The 21005-nt window shown below is 39.2% G+C and overlaps 2 long non-coding RNA genes across 2 annotated transcripts in view; one reads left to right on the forward strand and one right to left on the reverse strand.

Moving 5' to 3' along the window:
* LOC131249276 (uncharacterized) overlaps nucleotides 1–21005 on the reverse strand; it is a 28573-nt gene extending 7568 nt beyond the window's left edge. The window contains exons 1-2 of the long non-coding RNA XR_009172781.1: nucleotides 20856–21005; nucleotides 20596–20640 (exon numbers count right to left, since the gene is read on the reverse strand). This is a non-coding gene — a long non-coding RNA (uncharacterized LOC131249276). The remainder of the gene's footprint in view (nucleotides 1–20595; nucleotides 20641–20855) is intronic.
* On the forward strand, nucleotides 19232–20640 carry LOC131249279 (uncharacterized). The gene is made up of 2 exons (XR_009172784.1): nucleotides 19232–19374; nucleotides 20583–20640. It is a non-coding gene; the product is annotated as an uncharacterized LOC131249279 (long non-coding RNA).

A 21005-nucleotide genomic window follows, 5' to 3' on the forward strand; every position in this document is an offset into this window, starting at 1 on the left:
GCAAGAAACTCTAAAAAAATAAAAAAAGAAATAACTAACCAAATTTCTAAAAACAAAAGAGGAAAGTTTCTAAAAATAAACTATTTCTAAATAAAAAAATAAAAAAAAAATTTAAAAAAAATAGGAAAATACTAGAATTAGAAAATTTCTAAAATTCAAACCCTAATTCTAAAAATAGAAAAAGTAGAGGAATCAGAAAAGGATTACCAATTTAGAAGTTTATGTCAGGATCCTACAAAACAGGAAACAAGTTAGTTCTAAAAATCAAATAGAAATAAGAATCTAAAACTAAAGTTAGTAAAATCCTAATCTCAAACTAATTCTAAAACTAATTAATCCCAGAAAACGTAACCGTCAGTCCCCGGCAACGGCGCCAAAAACTTGTTCACTCCCCAAGTATAGGGTTGTGATGTAGTAATAAACTCGGTAAGACCGAGGTCGAATCCACAGGGACTGAAACTTGTACGTTTCCTGAAACTAGGTAGAAATAGAACTAGCCTAAGATGTAATCAAAATCAAATGTAAATTTAAGGAATAATTGTGGAATAATTATCTAAAACTTTAAGGAATTCAGAGGAAGGAAACTAGGGATTCAGAGGATCCACTTGTAGAGATCAGGGAGAAATTATGCCTGCTTCAGAAATCATGGAATTGAACTAGACTTCCTTTGATATAGTTTTCAAGAGGTGAATGGTATATGAGTTAGGATGGATTCCATCATCTAACCATGCCCAGGAGACAAAGCAAACAACAGGATTAAACTAATTACCAACCAATCAACAATGTATGAGGATCAGGAAGGGTACTGTCATCCTACCATGCCCATGGAGCAATGATGAACAACAGGGCTTCCTGACTTCATAAACATAAAAGGGGAAAGAAATATTCAGAGCCATTGCAAACCCATTGTAATTTCAGTCACAACAGACCATTAAAGACTAAGAAAAATATTCTTTATAATAATCACTAAATCAAATTCAGTTTATGAAATTTAAAGGCACAAAGTAGAATCTCCCATCTTCCTACAAGCTTCACCTCCTAGCCCGAGCTAAGAGGTCTAGCCTAGCATGATCCTGCTAGAACCAAATAAAAAATATGAAAGGAAAGAAATAAAAAGAAAAAGAAAAAGGAAAAAAAAAACTCCAGAAACCGGCTTCAAAATTCGCCTCCACGGCTGCACTTCCTGTCCCAGATGATGGCTCCCTTTCTCTCTTCTCTGTCCTTTTATAACCCGATGTAGGTCGGCTGGGCTGTTTGCGCAGCAAGCAAGTCGGTTGTTTCGTAGTTGGAGACGTTTTACGCAACAGAGAAAACCAATAATTTTTCAGTTTTGTTTGCACATGCAACCATGATCGAAGTTGGACAGAAAATCCACTCCGTCCACTGAGCTCACCTAGAAAAACCGGTCGTATATGGATGGTTTTGGATCGGATCTTTAGTGGTACGGAATATCTCTCTCACTGCCGTCTATCTTGCGTTTGAACGGATGAAAATATATCTCTGCTGCCTCTTGAAAATTCGTCACCTAGGTTAGGATGATGGGGAGCGTGGGCTTCTTATGGACGGTCCAGATCAGACCGTTGCTGTCCTATGGAGGCCTATAGAGATCAACCGCGAACTCTGTTTTCGAACAGAGCTTCCGCGTCCGCGCTGTGATGGATGGCGGCCCACTGATTGATGTCAGGACGAAAATCCATTCCGTACATTGGAATCTACTCAAAAAAACATTTTGGAAGGGATATTTTTGGAGTGAAATTGGAGTGGCCCATACGATATTTTATTCCGCCGTCCATCCTACGTTTAACGGCTAGGATCTTACAATAGCTTGCATGGTGGTAAAACGACACCTAGGCGAGGGTCTACCCCAACCTCTCGTCACAATGGACGGTCCAGATCTGTCTTTTGAACAATGCCTGGGCCCCACAAACGCCAGCCACGAGCTCTGTTTTCGCGCTGGCGAACATTTGAATTGGAGAGGATGACGTCCCTGTGTTGCCATGCAGTGTTAGTGCAAAAAGTGTACTATATACACTGTATGATGATTATGAGAAATCCACACCATCCATCTTGTTCTTCTCATGATTTAAGGCGTTGAGACCGAAGATGAGGAGTATCCAGAGATCAGGTGGGTCCCAGATCAGTAAATTGTGGGCTGATCTGTCCGTTGGGCCCCTTCCACAGCGATCCAATGGATGAAAATTTACGTGTACGGTTAATTTATGACCCTCAGGCCATGTATAAAGTTTTGAGCTGATCGGATGGCGAGAACCCCGTGATCTTACATTTTGGACGTCTTTTGGGCCACTTAAGCTTCAGTTTCTCGATTTTCGCGGACCCCTAGTGTATAATTCCGTTGCTCTTGGTCTTCTAGAGTCCGTTCCTTGCCTTGGTGCTTCTGGAGCGTCAAATCCATGCATTTACCACCCTTTTCAGTCCAGGCTCTTAAACACACCCTGCATTACAAACATGATTAAATCAGCCATTAAACGGTATTATGTTTGTAGATCCAAGTAATAACTGGGGTCTAATATGCAATATTTGACCCTCAACACAACCCCCAACCAGCATCTTGCTAGTCCCGAGCAAGGTATGCGAAAAAATAAATTGAGAATTACAGGACAATTTCTACAAACCCAAGAGATTTATGAAAAACAATTCAGATACTCGAATTTAAAAAAACTAAGATTCATGAATGTTGGCATTACTTTCTCCTGAAATCAAGCTCACGGTAAACTTCATAATCAAGCTTAAATACTAATCCATTAATTAAAACGATTCTAAATATTGAATTCCATGGATGTATAGTCTAATCTCGACTTGACACCATTTAAATTTCACTCCTCTATTTCAGGATATCATTGGTAACCACAAGAGAATTCATGATAACCAATACCTAAACCAAAGCTTGATCCATTCTTCCAGCTTTTGATGATTTTCACACTATGTCAACTTGCTTAAAAGTACAGCCAAGGAGGAGAATCGAATCTACACCTATAGGGAGCAAACCTATGGTAAAGACCGGTTGCCAAAAAGTTTATGAATGTTAACCTTGGGGAATCAAACCTTCACCTGTAGGGAGCAAACCTATGGTGAAAACCATTCGCCCAATCTTTTCAATTTCTCAAGTTGGTTCCTTTCAAGCTTAATGATTACCAAATTAATCCTTCAATATCGAATGAAACCTTAATGTGTAAGCGAGATGTGACATGTAAAATTAGGATTCAATCAGTGTTTAAAACTTCTAATCATGGATTAATAGTTCTAACTTAACTGTGAAATCTAACAATAGTTGAATCCAAGAGTCATCAATTCCAACATCACTTATCTTGTAATTCTAAGTCTAAGATGGCCATTAAAATCGCTTCGAATTCATACGAAATTCTGAAAAATTAAAAAATTTCACAACTTTTGCTCAAGACCAAGAAACACTGATTGGGAAACCTAATCTCCCACCCCCAACCAAAAATCTACACTGTCCTCAATGTAAAAGATATGAGCTTGCAATGCACTTAGGACACGAAAAGTGAATATGAAGTGATGGGAAGATAGTACCTGGCTGATGAATCGAGAGATACTTTCCAAGAGATCGCAGCATGGGCGTCGGTCAGCACGAGAGAGAAAGTAACACAAAAATGACAAAAATAAAACCCTACCTGTACCACTTTCGCAGGTGCTCTCGATTGCATTTAGCATATGCAACAAGCCTTTAAACCCCTAGGTTACCCCTAGTGGACGAGTTGTAATCTCGTGAGGGTTTGCAGTAATGTTACCCACAAACATTGAACTAACTAATGATAAAAACGAAATGAAATGAAGAGCTGGGTTGCCTCCCAGGAGCGCTAAGTTTACCGTCTTTAACCAGACAAATAAAGCAACAGCTCTAGTCCTATGAAAGTGATAAACCTACCTATACCTCCATCAGACTAGGAGATCAATCCTGATAAACAGGAGCAGTCAGAGGCATGGACATGTCCTCTGAATCAAATTTCACGCCTTGGAGCATGACCTTCCATAGAAACTTATGTACCTCATTAAAATTTTGTTGTTGATTCGCTTGAGGTATCCAAAGTATATGTGATTCACCTGTGTCAGAAAAAGTTGCAAAGTTACTATCCCATGGTGAATCAGAGACTACAGGTAGATTAAATTGAGAAAAATTTTCAGGAAGTAGTGTAGTCTCAACACATTCCGAAGTAGCAAACTTCAGTTCAATTTTCAGCTCCTCCTCCCCTAATGGTAAATATTCAGGGTCTGTGGAAGAAGGGGCTTCAGAGTAAGGGTTCACTCGGTCAGTGATGATTACCGAGATGTCGTCTTGCAAGGCATTCACTATGTCTCTTATCATGGGATCATTTGAATCTGCAAAGTGTGCCAAACAATCATCAAAAGAGTTGGGACATTCAGCTGAGGGTGACTCATTTTCCACATTAAAGCTTGTGATGATCTGCCCAAGGAATCCATTGTCCTTAAAGGTAAATGGAGGTGTACTCTCTTGCTCCAGCCCTACACAGATGGATTGAAAATCAATAGGGGAAGCATCGATGTGATCACTTTGTTCATTGAAACTACTCAATCGAGGTGTTGAATTGTCAAACGTGTACAGCTCAGATGGTGGCCTCAACTTAGTGGTTTCAATTTCCAAGGTCGTAACGAGCAACTCGACCTTCTCCTGAATCACATCATCATTTAATTCAAAAGAGTGGTCCAAACATGTTTCACAAGAGTTAGAAGGGTCGATTGTAAGGGACTCATCCTCCACCTTAAAATCAGACATGTCAGGTGAGGGGAGTGGCTCATTATGACCGACCACTTCGTGTACGTCTTGATCATTGACCTGGACCAAACTTGAGATTGATTCTAAGGGACTTTGGGCTGTATATTCATGATCATCATCCCAATAAGCATCATTGTCTAATTCCGTGCAGTACACACTTGGGATGGGGTCGCTCTCCTCACATTCTACACCTAAGTTCGGTTGAGGTTTGAAAAAACTAACCTCTACGTCATCATTGAGATCCTGTGTGTCATGTGAGGAAAGTGTGTCATCATCACTGTATTTGAAAGATACCCACGCATCTTGACCATTCCTTTGAACAGTCATCGAGATCAACTCATCGGGAAATTGAACCATATGTTCATTGATAGAATCCAACTCCTCATTTGTAATTCCAGAGTTCTTCCAAAGCGAGTTAGGATCACTTTTCTCGCATTGTATTTCTGGAATGAATTGTGGTTGAGATAACCGAGCCTCCTCTATCTTATCAAGGCGCGAATTAAGCGCTTCCAACGATTTTCTCATTTCCGTGAGATAGGCCAGGCTATGCTGAGCTAAATCCTCTTGGATTGTTTCTGGTTGGATATCAATGGTAGGATATCTAAGAGGATAATCATTATAACATATAGTTGGTTCATCTTCCAAATTTTGATGTTTCCCCTGGTAATAGTCATAATGATCATACATGGGAGAATATGATGGTTGATAATAATCCTCGTTTCCATAATTACGATCATATACGGCCCTATTAACAGATGGAACATAACGTTCTAGTCGGTTCTCAATGTCTGTTCTTGATGGAGAAAAATCTTGAGGTATACGTTGAATTCCACAACCCTCAGGCATTCCCCAATATCTCTTATCCATCTCGGCATATGCACGTACCCACGCTTCCATGGTAGAACCCTAACTCTGAGTCTAATCCTAGAAAAAAGAAAAACCCTACAGTAATACATAAAGTAAGAGGAGAAGTTAGAAGGATGTTACCAGACTAGAGATTCTTATATTAAGATCCTGCAAAAGAAAACAACAGAAATTAGTTTCTAAATTTAAAAATTCTAAAATAATGTTAGTTTTTAAACAAAAAGTCTACAAATAGAAATTTCTAAAAATAAATTAGGAAACAAAGTTAGATTCTAAAAGAGTTAGAATTAGAAAGTTAATAAAAATAGAAAGTTAGTTCCTAAAAAGGAAAGTTACAGAATTAGAAAATTTCTAAAAATAAAGGGAAGATGAGTTAGTTTCTAAAATTAGCAAGAAACTCTAAAAAAATAAAAAAAAGAAATAACTAACCAAATTTCTAAAAACAAAAGAGGAAAGTTTCTAAAAATAAACTATTTCTAAAAAAAAAATAATAATAATAAATAAAATAATAAATAAATAAAATAAAAAAAATAGGAAAATACTAGAATTAGAAAATTTCTAAAATTCAAACCATAATTCTAAAAATAGAAAAAGTAGAGGAATCAGAAAAGGATTACCAATTTAGGAGTTTATGTCAGGATCCTACAAAACAGGAAACAAGTTAGTTCTAAAAATCAAATAGAAATAAGAATCTAAAACTAAAGTTAGTAAAATCCTAATCTCAAACTAATTCTAAAACTAATTAATCCCAGAAAACGTAACCGTCAGTCCCCGGCAACGGCGCCAAAAACTTGTTCACTCCCCAAGTATAGGGTTGTGATGTAGTAATAAACTCGGTAAGACCGAGGTCGAATCCACAGGGACTGAAACTTGTACGTTTCCTGAAACTAGGTAGAAATAGAACTAGCCTAAGATGTAATCAAAATCAAATGTAAATTTAAGGAATAATTGTGGAATAATTATCTAAAACTTTAAGGAATTCAGAGGAAGGAAACTAGGGATTCAGAGGATCCACTTGTAGAGATCAGGGAGAAATTATGCCTGCTTCAGAAATCATGGAATTGAACTAGACTTCCTTTGATATAGTTTTCAAGAGGTGAATGGTATATGAGTTAGGATGGATTCCATCATCTAACCATGCCCAGGAGACAAAGCAAACAACAGGATTAAACTAATTACCAACCAATCAACAATGTATGAGGATCGGAAGGGTACTGTCATCCTACCCTGCCCATGGAGCAATTATTTATAACAGTGCTTCCAGAATTCATAAACATAAAAGGGGAAAGAAATATTCAGAGCCATTGCAAACCCATTGTAATTTCAGTCACAACAGACCATTAAAGACTAAGAAAAATATTCTTTATAATAATCACTAAATCAAATTCAGTTTATGAAATTTAAAGGCACAAAGTAGAATCTCCCATCTTCCTACAAGCTTCACCTCCTAGCCCGAGCTAAGAGGTCTAGCCTAGCATGATCCTGCTAGAACCAAATAAAAAATATGAAAGGAAAGAAATAAAAAGAAAAAGAAAAAGGAAAAAAAAACTCCAGAAACCGGCTTCAAAATTCGCCTCCACGGCTGCACTTCCTGTCCCAGATGATGGCTCCCTTTCTCTCTTCTCTGTCCTTTTATAACCCGATGTAGGTCGGCTGGGCTGTTTGCGCAGCAAGCAAGTCGGTTGTTTCGTAGTTGGAGACGTTTTACGCAACAGAGAAAACCAATAATTTTTCAGTTTTGTTTGCACATGCAACCATGATCGAAGTTGGACAGAAAATCCACTCCGTCCACTGAGCTCACCTAGAAAAACCGGTCGTATATGGATGGTTTTGGATCGGATCTTTAGTGGTACGGAATATCTCTCTCACTGCCGTCTATCTTGCGTTTGAACGGATGAAAATATATCTCTGCTGCCTCTTGAAAATTCGTCACCCAGGTTAGGATGATGGGGAGCGTGGGCTTCTTATGGACGGTCCAGATCAGACCGTTGCTGTCCTATGGAGGCCTATAGAGATCAACCGCGAACTCTGTTTTCGAACAGAGCTTCCGCGTCCGCGCTGTGATGGATGGCGGCCCACTGATTGATGTCAGGACGAAAATCCATTCCGTACATTGGAATCTACTCAAAAAAACATTTTGGAAGGGATATTTTTGGAGTGAAATTGGAGTGGCCCATACGATATTTTATTCCGCCGTCCATCCTACGTTTAACGGCTAGGATCTTACAATAGCTTGCATGGTGGTAAAACGACACCTAGGCGAGGGTCTACCCCAACCTCTCGTCACAATGGACGGTCCAGATCTGTCTTTTGAACAATGCCTGGGCCCCACAAACGCCAGCCGCGAGCTCAGTTTGTGGCGAACATTTGAATTGGAGAGGATGACGTCCCTGTGTTGCCATGCAGTGTTAGTGCAAAAAGTGTACTATATACACTGTATGATGATTATGAGAAATCCACACCATCCATCTTGTTCTTCTCATGATTTAAGGCGTTGAGACCGAAGATGAGGAGTATCCAGAGATCAGGTGGGTCCCAGATCAGTAAATTGTGGGCTGATCTGTCCGTTGGGCCCCTTCCACAGCGATCCAATGGATGAAAATTTACGTGTACGGTTAATTTATGACCCTCAGGCCATGTATAAAGTTTTGAGCTGATCGGATGGCGAGAACCCCGTGATCTTACATTTTGGACGTCTTTTGGGCCACTTAAGCTTCAGTTTCTCGATTTTCGCGGACCCCTAGTGTATAATTCCGTTGCTCTTGGTCTTCTAGAGTCCGTTCCTTGCCTTGGTGCTTCTGGAGCGTCAAATCCATGCATTTACCACCTTTTTTCAGTCCAGGCTCTTAAACACACCCTGCATTACAAACATGATTAAATCAGCCATTAAACGGTATTATGTTTGTAGATCCAAGTAATAACTGGGGTCTAATATGCAATATTTGACCCTCAACAGGGTTCGAAATGAAAACAGGAAACCCTATTCCCCTTTCAGCATCAGACTCCGTTTTTTTCTGGCGCGGATTAGCTACTGACAGGTTGAGAAGCTAGACTCGCTACTGAAGTGACATCACCAAGTTCCATGAGCCCCACCATGATGTATGTTTTGTATCCACACCTTCCATCCAATTGTAGAGATCATTTTAGGACAATATCCAAAGAATGAGTTAAATCCAAAGCTCTAGTAGACCCCAACACAAAAAACAGTAGGAACAGTGACGCCCACCATTAAAAACTTCTAAAGGCCACAAAAGTTTTAGATCAACTGATATTTGTGTTTTCCCTTATTTCTTGTTTTTTGGAACTTCTGAACAGGTTGAATTTCAAATAAACATTATGGTGGGCCTTAGGATAGTTTCAACGGTGGGAGTCACTTTCCCTACTGTTTTTTTGTGGTGGGGTCCACTACAACTTTTTATCTGCCTCATTCTTTGGTTCATGCCCTAAAATGATATCTCAAAATGGATGGACGGTGTGGATACAACACATACATCATAGTGAGGCCCACAGAAGCTGGTGACGTCACTTCAGTAGCCCGCTTGCTACTCAACCTGTTAGTATCTAATATGCGTCCCTATTTTTCGGGGATGCGGATGATGCTTATGTTGCTGCGAGTTGTGAGTCGTAACTACATACGGTATTGTGGGCCCCACTATGATGTAACATATTTTATCTGCTCTATCCATCTATTTTGGACACTCATTTTATGGAATAGGCTAAAAAATGAGTTAGATCTACATTTTAGGTGGACCACACCACAAGAAACAATGCGATTGAACGCTTGCCATTAAAATTTTTTTAAGGCCCATTCTACTTTTTATTTGCCACCCAACCACTTCATTAGGTTCACATAGACCTAAATTAAGGGAAAACACAAATATCAGGCTGATGATCAAAACTTTTGGGCCCCATGAAGTTTTTAATGGTGGTCATTCAATGACCACTATTGTCTATGGTGTGGTCCACCTCATAATTGGATTTGACTGATTTTGTGGCCCATGCCCTAAAATAATCTGCCATAATGAATGGACAGTGTAGATATACATCTTATATTATTGATGTAGCCCCATGGCTAGGGTCCCACCCAATAATGGATGGTGAAGAAATCCCATCGGTACTGGGTTACTCGTACAGTTTTAATGTACTATGTAAACTATGTTGGGCCCACCGTGAATGTATGTGCTTTATCCACGTTGTTCATCCATTTTTCAGGCTCATTTTAGGGGTTGAGCCAAAAATTGAAGCATATCCAAAGCTCAATTGGACCATATCACAGGAAATCGTGAGAATGATGATTTTCAACGTTGAAACCTTTTTAGGGCCCACAGTGATGTTTATTTGTTATCCAACCTATTCATAAGATCATAAAGATATAGATGAATGGAAAATACAAATATCAACTTCATTTAAAACTTTTATGGCCATCAAGAATGTTTCATCGGTAGACATTCGATTCACATTGTTTCCTATGGTGTGGTCCACTTGAGCTTTCGATATGCTTCATTTTTGGAATAAGACCCTAAAATTGTTTGGTAAAATGGATGGACGGAGTGGATAAAATACATAAATCATGGTGGACCCCATGGAGTTTACTTAGTACGTTAAGAGTTGCTCAATTTGCAATCCACTCCTACAAAGCCTTCAAAGAAGGGCTTGCCACGGATGGTAGGTGGGCCCACCATGATATTTGTGAGAAACCCACTCCACCCATCTATTTTTCTAGATCATGTTAGGACATGGGCCAAAAAATGAGACATATCCAGAACTCAAGTGGATCGCATGACCAGAAATAATGCAAATTAAACCTCCACCATTGAAACATTCGTGGGGCCACAAAAGTTTTGGATTAGTTTTTTTTTTTTTTTTTTTTCCTTTTTCTTGGCAGTGGCCGATTTGATGTTGGTTGTATAACAACAACAATTGTATGATCCAAGCTATCCGGATGAGGGAAGTGAAAAGCAGCATTGTCTCAAAGCTATTCAGAAACTTTTTTAATTCATTTACCTTTACCTGTTTTAATTATTATATTTTAGCTATACTTATATTATATAAACTCATTTTGGTTACTATTTGAGTGATTTCTTATGATAACACATGCCTTTTGGCCCCCATTAAATGAAAACTTATTATTTGATGCATTCTTTTTGTAATTTTTTTTTTTAATTCCCGAAGATGTAAATGTGTATTTAGGTATGTCCTGAAGTTTCACTGAAAAAGTCCACCATTTTCTCTATGTTTCCTCCTTTTTTCCTACATTTCCAATTATCAACGATATTATTGATGATAACAATATTATATCTTTATCTCCTGCCAGCGAAACTTGTAGCGATACTGACAACTCGAACACTGGACACAGGGAAGGACGTAAAGTCGATCACCATCTTCCTCAAGAGGATAGTTGTTCCGAATTCACAAAACTTCTCTGGACTCCTCACAGAGACTTCTGATGTTTTATTTAAACCAACCTGATTTAAATGATTTTAAACTCGCAAGTATACAAATCAGATGTAGATATGGTACGTATTACGAGATTGTTTCCACGAGGACTGATTGTCACAATTCAAATCTAAAGACTCTTCTTAACTAATCCAACAAATATTTGGGATAGTAATTAAATAAACTAAACAAAAATCAATGGAAAAATAACCGAGAATAATGAGAAAAATTCAATCAAGGAGAAGACTAGGACTTTCGAATTTACCTCTAATTATCATAAACCTTGTTTTACCTGTTGATTCTCCCTAATTCAGATTGATATCAAAAATAAATAAAGCGCACTCTATGTCCTTGGTCGGGCACACAGAATGTATAATTCCTTAAAGCATATGGATTACATCTTTCCATCCATGGTCAGGCATGGAGAGATGTAGATTCCTGTTTCTTCCTCTATAGGAACCTGTTCATGGTCAGACACAAGCGCTTAGAATAATATTCCAAACAATATCCATAACTAGATTTTGGTTAAACTCATAGCATGGAGAAGTACGGAAATTCCAGTCAAGTACACCAGAGAAAGAAACAAATCAATTAAATCAAAATGAAATCAACACATAACAAGGGTTATTCAAATTAGGAGCTTCATCTCAGCCCTAGCTAGAAGATTAGCAATCTATGAATTCAAATAAAAAGAAAGAAAAATAAAATTGATACAAGGAAAACATCCCTCTCTCTCTTCTTCTCTTTTCTTCTCTTTCTCTTCTCTGGATCTGTTCCCTGGCTCTCCTCTCTTCTTGTCTATGTTTTGCATCTTTTCTTATAGCTGTTGGAGTGGCTGGAATGGAGAAAATCGGGTTTGAAAAGCTGTCGTATGTGCAACGAAAGCCCTTTTCGCAGCAAACTTCTGTACCTGTATAAGTCCCTCATTCTTTGCATTTTTTCCGTAAAATCAACGTCTCCTGAGACGTTTTTGGTTGGTCTATATGATGGACGGATCAGATCTTCCATCTGATCAAAGATGGTGGGCCACAACCGCCCGGAAGTCGGCATTTTGCGGACGTGCGTAAGCCTTCGTACGTCCAGCGCTGTGATGCTCGGTGGGCCCCACATAAGCATTTTCGGGGAAATCCATCCAGTCCATTGGATGCACGACGAAATTTCGGTCAGATATGGATGGTTTTGAACATCCATTGACGCGACCCATAGAAGAAATTACAATAAAATCAATTTTGAACGTCACAGGACAATCCACTTATGGCCTCTGTATCTCACATGTGTGCACGTATGGGCACAAACTGTAAACATGGTTTTGTAGCTCTTGAACCCTTCTACACGATGAACGGCTTGGATCAGACGTACGTGCTACCGGTGGGGCCCATAGCGTCCGTTACACTGCACCAGAAACGGCAACTGCCGTTTTTGAAAAAGGAAGTCGGGTCAGCAGCGCTGACCGACTTAGGTTAGTTCGGTGCACGGGCAGTGCACATGTGCACTATGTACACATGTTATACATATGGGGTCCACTGTGATTCTTTAGAGAAATCCAATCCATCCATCCTGTTTCTCACCTTATTTAAACCATCTGGGTCAATTTTGAAGTATATCCAGATTGTAGGTGGGCCTAAAATTGAAGATTAATGGGCTGATCTGTCTGTTGGCCCACTTCTCGAGATATCCAATGGTTGAAATTTAATATGTACAGTTTATTTATGGCCTCCAGGCCATATATGGAGTTTCGAGCCAATTGGATGGCGGGAACTATATGATATTGCATTCTGCACCAATTTCGGGCCTCTTTAATGTGAATGACTTGATTTCCTTTGATCCCTGGCATGTAAATTCTTCAGTCTTAGTTCTCTTGAGTGCGTCCCTTGCTCTGGTGACTTCGGAGTGTCAAATTCATGCTTGTAGTACTCTTTTTCCATCAACGCTCTTGATTTCATCCTGCAACAAAAATATAATTAAAATACTCCGTTGAGCATTATCATATACGTAAAATCAGGTAATAATTGGGGTCTGATATGTAATATTCGACCCTCATCAACTTCTCGAATCCATGAGAAGGAAAGCAAGCAAAATAGAAAATAAATTCTATAAATTTTGAAATTAATTGATCAATCAAATAAACGAATTCACAACCCTTTAAATAGGGATACCAAGCAATGAGAGAGAAATCAGAAGCAAACTATAACTAAACCTCCCTAAAATTCGCAACATACTATAAATAGTAAATTTACTTTTTATAGTAAGTGTCCTATGCGGCTTAACCACGTTATTCCTCTAATTATTCTAAGCACTTTTCATGTTGGACACAACTCCTAAATCCCAATGGATGAAGAGTTATAATCAAACTAAAACTTACTATTTATATAAAAATGGAACTAAACATGGAATTCTGTCGTCGATTGTTCACTCCCCAAGTATAGGGTTGTGATATAGTAATAAACTCGGTGAGACCGAGGTCAAATCCCAAGGGACTGATACCTGTACATTATCTGAAACTAAGTATAACTAAAACTAGATTAATACGAAATCTAATTTAGAGGAATTTTAAAGGAATAATTGTGAATAGATTTATTAAAAACTAATAAAAATAAAGGTGGGAAACTAGGGATTCAGAGGATCCACTTGTAGAGATCAGGAAGATCTTATGCCTGCATCAAGAATCATGGAAATTAAACTGAACTTACTTGTTCTAGTTTTCACGAGATGAAAGGTATATGAATTAGAATGGATTCCATCACCAAACCATGCCCAGGAGACAAAGCAAACAACAGAATTAAACTAATTACCAACTAATCAACAATGCATGAAGGTTAGGAAAGGTACCGTCATCCGACCATGCCCATGAGACGATGGTGAACAATAGTGCTTCCTGACGTCATAAACATCAAAATGAGGAAGAAATACTCAAAGCCATCACAGATCTATTGTAATTTCAGTCACAACAAACCATAAAAAAAACTGAAAGTATTCCTTTTAATTGAACTAAAATCAACATCAGTCAGTCTAAACAAGAGGCACAAGCAAAGTCTCTCCCATCAGACTACAAGCTTCACCTCTTAGCCCTAGCTAAGAGGTTTAGCCACACATAAACATGATTAGGCTAAATCTCAAAAAGAAAAGAAAAGAAGAAGAGAAAAGTAGAACCCGTCTCTGCCCTGTCTCTCTTCTTGCTTCACGTCCCAGCCAAGCTCCTTGAATGCCTATTGGAATTGAATACCCTCTCTCTCATTTCTTCTTTTCTTTTATAGACAACCAGCGAGATGTCGGTGCTGCTGAAGTCAGTTTCGTAGCCTTTACGCATCACCGTGCGCATGCGGAAAAACAACGCAAATCAACTTGTGTTTGGCTTGAATTTCTGGACAGTGGACGTCCCATCTTTGGTTCTGACTGCATGGTCATGGTCTTGGCCACCTGTTGCAACGTGTGGACGGTCTGGATCATGGATCCGACCGTGATCTCGTTCACAAAACGATCGTCAAAACCAGACAGCGTCCGGTCGCGCATAGTGCGTAAGAAGTGCGGAATTTTGGATTTTCGGCGTCAGTGGGGCCCATGATTGATGTTATAGGAGAGATCCGATCCGTCCATTGAATTTATCTCAGAATTTAAGTCGGGAAGGTGTATTTTTGGCCTTCTTTTGATGTGGTCCACAGGATCCTTTATTTCGCCGTCCATCCTGCGTTTAACGGCTAGGATCTTACGATACCTTGCATGGGGTCAAACTGACACCTAGGAGAGGATAAGAGGATCGGTGAGATTCCCATGGACGGTTCGGATCGGACCTTTAGTGTACGGTGGTGGCCCATGAAACTCGTCCGTAGGCTCTCTGTTTGCGAAACAGAGCCTGCGTAATTGCGCTGAGGTGATCGGTGGGCCTGTGATTAGTGTATTCTGAAAAATCCACTCCATTCATTGGAATTATCTCGAAAAACTGTTGGGGAAGGGCAAGATCGGTTTGATTTCGTTGTGGCCCATAAGACTTGGCGTTACACCGTTCATCTTGCGTTGAACGGCTGAGATCGTGAAAATGCTTGCATAGTGGCAAAAAGACACCTAGACGCTGGTCTTGGCCATCTCCTAAGACAAGTGGACGGGTCCGATCATCGAACTGGATGATGAGTGAGGCCCCACAGCGATCACCCGGCGAAAACAGCGTCGGACGCTGTTTGAGTCCTGGTAAGAGTCAGGTCAGCCCGGCTTTGACTGGGCTGACCGTCCGGCGCGGCGCGGCTGGTGTGTGTGCTATGCACATGCATCGCATGTGTGGGTCCTAGGTGATGTATTCGAGAAATCCGCTCCATCCATCCCCTTCCTCATTTAATTTAAGACGTTGAGTCCAAAACTGAAGCATATCCAGAGATCAGGTGGGCCCCATCTTGATGATTAATGTGCTGATCTGACTGTTGGACCAATTCCACATGGATCCAATGGATGAAATTCTACGTGTACGGTTAATTTATGGCATTCAGGCCATGTATGAAGTTTCGAGCCGAATGGATGGTTGGAACCATGTGATCTTGCATTCTAGACCAATTTCGGAACATTTGAACTTCAGTTTCTCGATTTTCTCAGGTCTCTGACGTGTAAATCCGTTGATCTTGGTCTCCTTGGGTCCATCTCTTGCCTTGGTGATTTTGGAGTGTCAATTCATGCATTTAGCACCCTTTTTCAGTTCAAGCTTGTAAATACACCTTGCAACACAAACACGATTAAAATAGGGCATTAAACAGTATCATGTTCATAAATCCAGGCAATAACTGGGGTCTGATATGCAATATTTAACCCTCAACATCGATATGATGGAATCTCGCAAATTCGGTGTGGGTAACCCGGCAAAGCCGGGTTGGTTGGCTAAAGTAGCTCGTCCTACCCCAAAATCATATGTGGTACGTCGAGTAAATCATTCCGGTTTGCGAGATATGCCTATTTAAAGGTTCTGACGGTCTTGATGACTTTTGCATTTGATCGGGCATTCTTTAGTCCATCTTGGACATGAAAGTGCTTGTGAACCGCTCTACATTAGTCCCCTCCACTTCAAAAAAACTCATCCTCGAGTTCTCGTACTACTTTGATTCATGATACTCCATCTGGTATGCCGTAACAATACCCGGATAAAAAGTTATGTTCAATTTACAGTCCACCTTCTTTTGGTCCAACCATGCTAGGAATGTATCTGTAACACTTTCTACATCAGACCCCTCATCTTAGAAAAAACTTGTCCTTGAGTTATTCAAGGGACTTGGTACATGATTCTGAGATAACTTTTGATGCCGATGTTTATTAGACATTTTCTTGTACTTTTCATTAGGCTCTTGAGTTGACACAACACGTGTACTCATGCTCCCCTTAACTTAGCTAGTATAGATCAGTTTCTTCACTTCTACCTTCAAGATTTCACATTCCTTTTAATAATGTGGGCAATTAGGCAGACTGATCCCTGTGACATGATCAATGTGATTTTGTATATTTCATATAGGAGGCAATTTATTAGGGAGTTCATCGAGTACAATTTCTTTAAACTCTTGCAACACTGAGTTTAAATTCCCTGAGATGTTCATATGCTCCATATATTCTTTCTTTTCAACTAATGGATATTTATCTTCTATTTCCTTAGATTGTTTAACGAAAGTCTGTTCAGTTGTCAGAGACTGTTCCTCAACTTTAGAAGTCTTGGGTTGCTTCTCTATTCCCATAGGGAGAAAGCTAATCTTTCTACCATCTTTAGTAAATTTAAATACGTTATCCTGACCTCTATGCGTAGCAATAGCATCAATATTGTTTTGCCATGGTCAACCAAGTAATATATGACAAACTTCCATGTCGATTACGTCACAAAGTATTTGATCCTTATAATTTTTACCAATTAAAAATGAGACAATGCATTGTTCAGTTACTTTTATTTTGTTGACCTCCTTAATCCATTCAATCTTATACGGAGATGGATGCTTTTATGTTTTCAGTTGCAGCTTTTCCACCATTATTTTCAACACGAGATTCTCCTGATATCGATGATCACATTACAGACTTTTTGGTTTACAGTGCACCTCGTTCGAAAGATGTTGTCTCACTGTAATTCTATTTCTACCTTTGGCATGTATAATGGCTTCCTCACAATCAAGGTGGTGGCATGCGATTTACCATCATCTGATGGTGCTTTGCAGAAATCGGGGTTATGTCGTACAGCGACCATGGGCAGTTGAGCATCACTTTAAGCTCGGGGCGGAATTAGTGCATCCGCAATACGGTTGAGGGTTGCTTGCAACCCTTGCATGGTCAACTGCCTCTCCCGGCGGAAAACTTTCATTATTTTTGAAAGATAACGAACCCCTACATCACCGTCCATGGGATTTTTGTTCATACCTTTGTTATTTGCCATTGGCCCGAGGGGAATGCTTGCTTTGATACTAATTGACGCAGGAAGGACGTGAGGTCGAGCACCATCTTCCTAAAGAGGATAGTTGTTCCGAATCTACGGAACTTCTCTGGACTCCTCACAGAGATTTCTCGAATCCATGAGAAGGAAATCAAGCAAAATAGAAAATAAATTCTATAAAATTTGAATTTAATTAATCAATCAAATAAATGAGTTCACAACCCTTTAAATAGGGATACCAAGCAATGGGAGAGAAATCAGAAGCAAACTATAACTAAAACTCCCTAATATTCGTAACTATAAATAGTAATTTTACTTTTTATAGTAAGTGTCCTATGTGCCTTAACCACGTTATTCTCCTAATTATTCTAAGAACTTTTCATGTTGTATACAACTCCTAAATCCCAACGGATGAAGAGTTATAATCAAACTAAAACTTATCATTTATAGTAAAAACGGAACTAAACATGGAATTTCGCCGTCGATATGATGGAATCTCGCAAATTCGGCATCGCCTTACCCCAAAATCATATATGGTATGTCGAGTAAATCATTTCGGTTTGCGAGATATGCCTGTCTTAAGGTTCTGACGGTCTTGATGACTTCTGCCTCTGATCGGGCCTTCTCTGGTCCATCTCGGACATGAAAGTGTCCACGACCCGCTTTACATCACACGACAAATCTACGAAGTCATGGTAAGCACACCCATAAAGTGAGTCACACACATACACGACTAATCTGAACTTTCTGGCAGCCTACTTTTATCATGTAAGTTTTAATCTAATTTTCGGATTTTTGGATGAGTGGGCCTATGTGGTGCATGGCATTACGTGGTATGGAATTGCATTTGGTTCATGTAAATTTCATATGACGCTTGGAAACATTGGGAAGGAAGGATTAATCCTGGTACTTTATCATCAGAGCCAATAGTAAATACTATAGAATGTCTGTATTTTGAAATCCACTATACATCTGTGGGCCAATTGATGCCTATGTTTTATATATCCATGATGTCCAACCATATGCCCATTATACGTAACATTCAAGTTGCATATATGTACAGGTTACTAGCCTCAGTTGTAAAATGTGGCCCATTGATTACAATTCCATGATATACTAAACACAAGCTTCACTTAATACAATTTGATCCCAAACATAGGTTTGGACGGGGAAAATATGATGGTATTTCCAAACATGTAATCATTGTACAATAATGGTGTTAATTCCATCTAATGCAATTCCATATCATTTAATCCTGCAGTCTAAGCAGGATGGCATAATGTGAATTACCAATCAATTATCACCTAAGAATGCATTGATTAGAGTGTATGTGAATAATTCAAATGTAAATTGTACATAAAGAGTAAAAATGTAGCAACTTCTTTGGGGTTATTCCGTCATCCATGCAAAAATATCTCACATTTTGGCCATTATAAATGGATGCGCTTCTGGATTTAGAATGTCTGCCCATTACATGAAGAATTAAGTACTGCTTCAGATGTTAACATATCTTCAGCCATATGTTACATGCCAACCTCTATTAAGTACATAAGCCACTCACATATTTATCTTGCAGTAGACAAGCATGTAGGACTTATATATATAACAGCCCTCGTATGAAGATGTTGTAGCATAATTCTTAGGGGGCAGAGGAAGCCTCTGATGGGAGAGATGGAGAGGTTTGGTGTAGATGAAGAGAGTTGTAGTAGATGGAGATGTTTGAGTATATGGATGAAGAGGTGTGGAGTATGGACGACTGTCGTGAGTTACAAGGACATCAACGAGGGAGAAGAAAGTGTATGGAGAAGATGGAGGAAGGAGAACTAGAGGGGGATAAGTGCGCGCAGTAGGAGATTATCTGTCTTTATATTGTATGTAGGAGTACTTCCTTGAGCTGGTTGAATGACCCCTGAAGCGCTGAGTATTTGGGGATTTCGCCAAATTCGTTTGATATGGTATTAGCAAAATTTGACAGTGGTTTACATTAAAAAAATTTATTTTTCGCAAACGGCTCTATTTCATAATAATGACGCTTTTACATGCATTTATTGGAGTAATTGTTAATCTTAAAAGGCCCTTAAGGATACAAATCTTGATTGAATGATTAGACAGACAAATAATAAAATATAAACCCAAAAAAACCAGTAGAAATCATTACTAGGTCATGAAGCACTGAGACCTACATAGAAATTTTATCAAGCTGGTCAACTTGGTCAACTTTGGAATTGAATCAGCTAGTTTTATTAGTTTTAGGAGTAGAATTTATTGAGAAATGAACCAAATGATCTTAGAGCACTATAAGTAATATAAGAATTTATTGAGAAATGCACCAAATGATCTTAGAGCACTATAGGTAATATAAGTTATAGTGCTCCGAATTGGACAGTCCGATACGTCAACTAAATATGACTGATCAATGATGAAATATTCAGCCTTATTTTTATTTTTTTTTAGCCATTTCCAACATTTGGATGTAAGATGGTTTGGATTGCATAACAGATGTGGTTATTAAAATCACGGGCAACATGATCACATAGGTGGATCCAATGATCTTGGCTGCAGCCTAATGGACAGTCCAGATCAATCGATTGAAATTTTTAACTGTCCCACTGCAGTGGAACATCCGCCGGGGCTGTTGTGGGGCCACATGGTACATGCATGACATCTGACCCATCCAAAATCTGTGCCCTAAAATGATGTTCACACACATACAAACATACATACAGGTGAGTTCAATCATTAGGTGGCCCCACCATAGAGATCTTGTACAGCCGTCCAAAAGCACTGATCAGGGATCAAGTGATGGGGTCCACATGGTATGTGTACAGCATCCAAGCCATCCCAAAGCTGCGGCCCACCATGATGACAGGACACCCTAAAATCATGTCAATCCAAGCACCAGGTGTGGCGAGAACCCTTTAGGATTTGGATGGTTTTTATGTGACTTTTCATTGTTCTCAGTGGTGTGGTCCATCTGATGGTTGGATCTGTCGGAATTTTATGATGCTACCCATCATAGTATCCAACACTTGTTAGCTTTCCATCGAAACATCAAAGATGGATTACTATTCAAAATCAAATCATATCTGCTTAAAAAAATAAAAAAATAAAAAAATAAAGAAGAGGAAGAAAGGAAGAGTACCCATTTGAAGTCTCTCTTTCAAGGCTTTCAGAAGCAACTCAATTTCTGTTGAACAGAGATGCACGGACGTATTAGACAAAACTCAATACTCAAAAGTGCGTTTGTTGCACCAAATATCATGATATTTCATGATTAACCAGTCTGATTCAGTGCAAAATTCATCAAATTTTATGATATTTGGTGCAGCCAAACGAGCATTAAAAAGAAAAAAAAGATACAGAAAGAAGAAATCGAATAAAAGAAAAGGGGTTAGAACTTACAAAAAAGAACTCTGATAGTGAAAATTAGCTGGAACGATGGTGATGATGATGGCTTTTATTTGTGGAACGATCGTGTCCTGAAATTTCCAGCTGGGAACAGAGCAAGTGACTCTGCTTTCAATCTTGGGGTGGGGAGCCGATTAGGTGAGA

The sequence above is a fragment of the Magnolia sinica genome, chromosome 6 (assembly GCF_029962835.1).
Source record: "Magnolia sinica isolate HGM2019 chromosome 6, MsV1, whole genome shotgun sequence".
NCBI classification, from domain to species: Eukaryota; Viridiplantae; Streptophyta; class Magnoliopsida; order Magnoliales; family Magnoliaceae; genus Magnolia; species Magnolia sinica.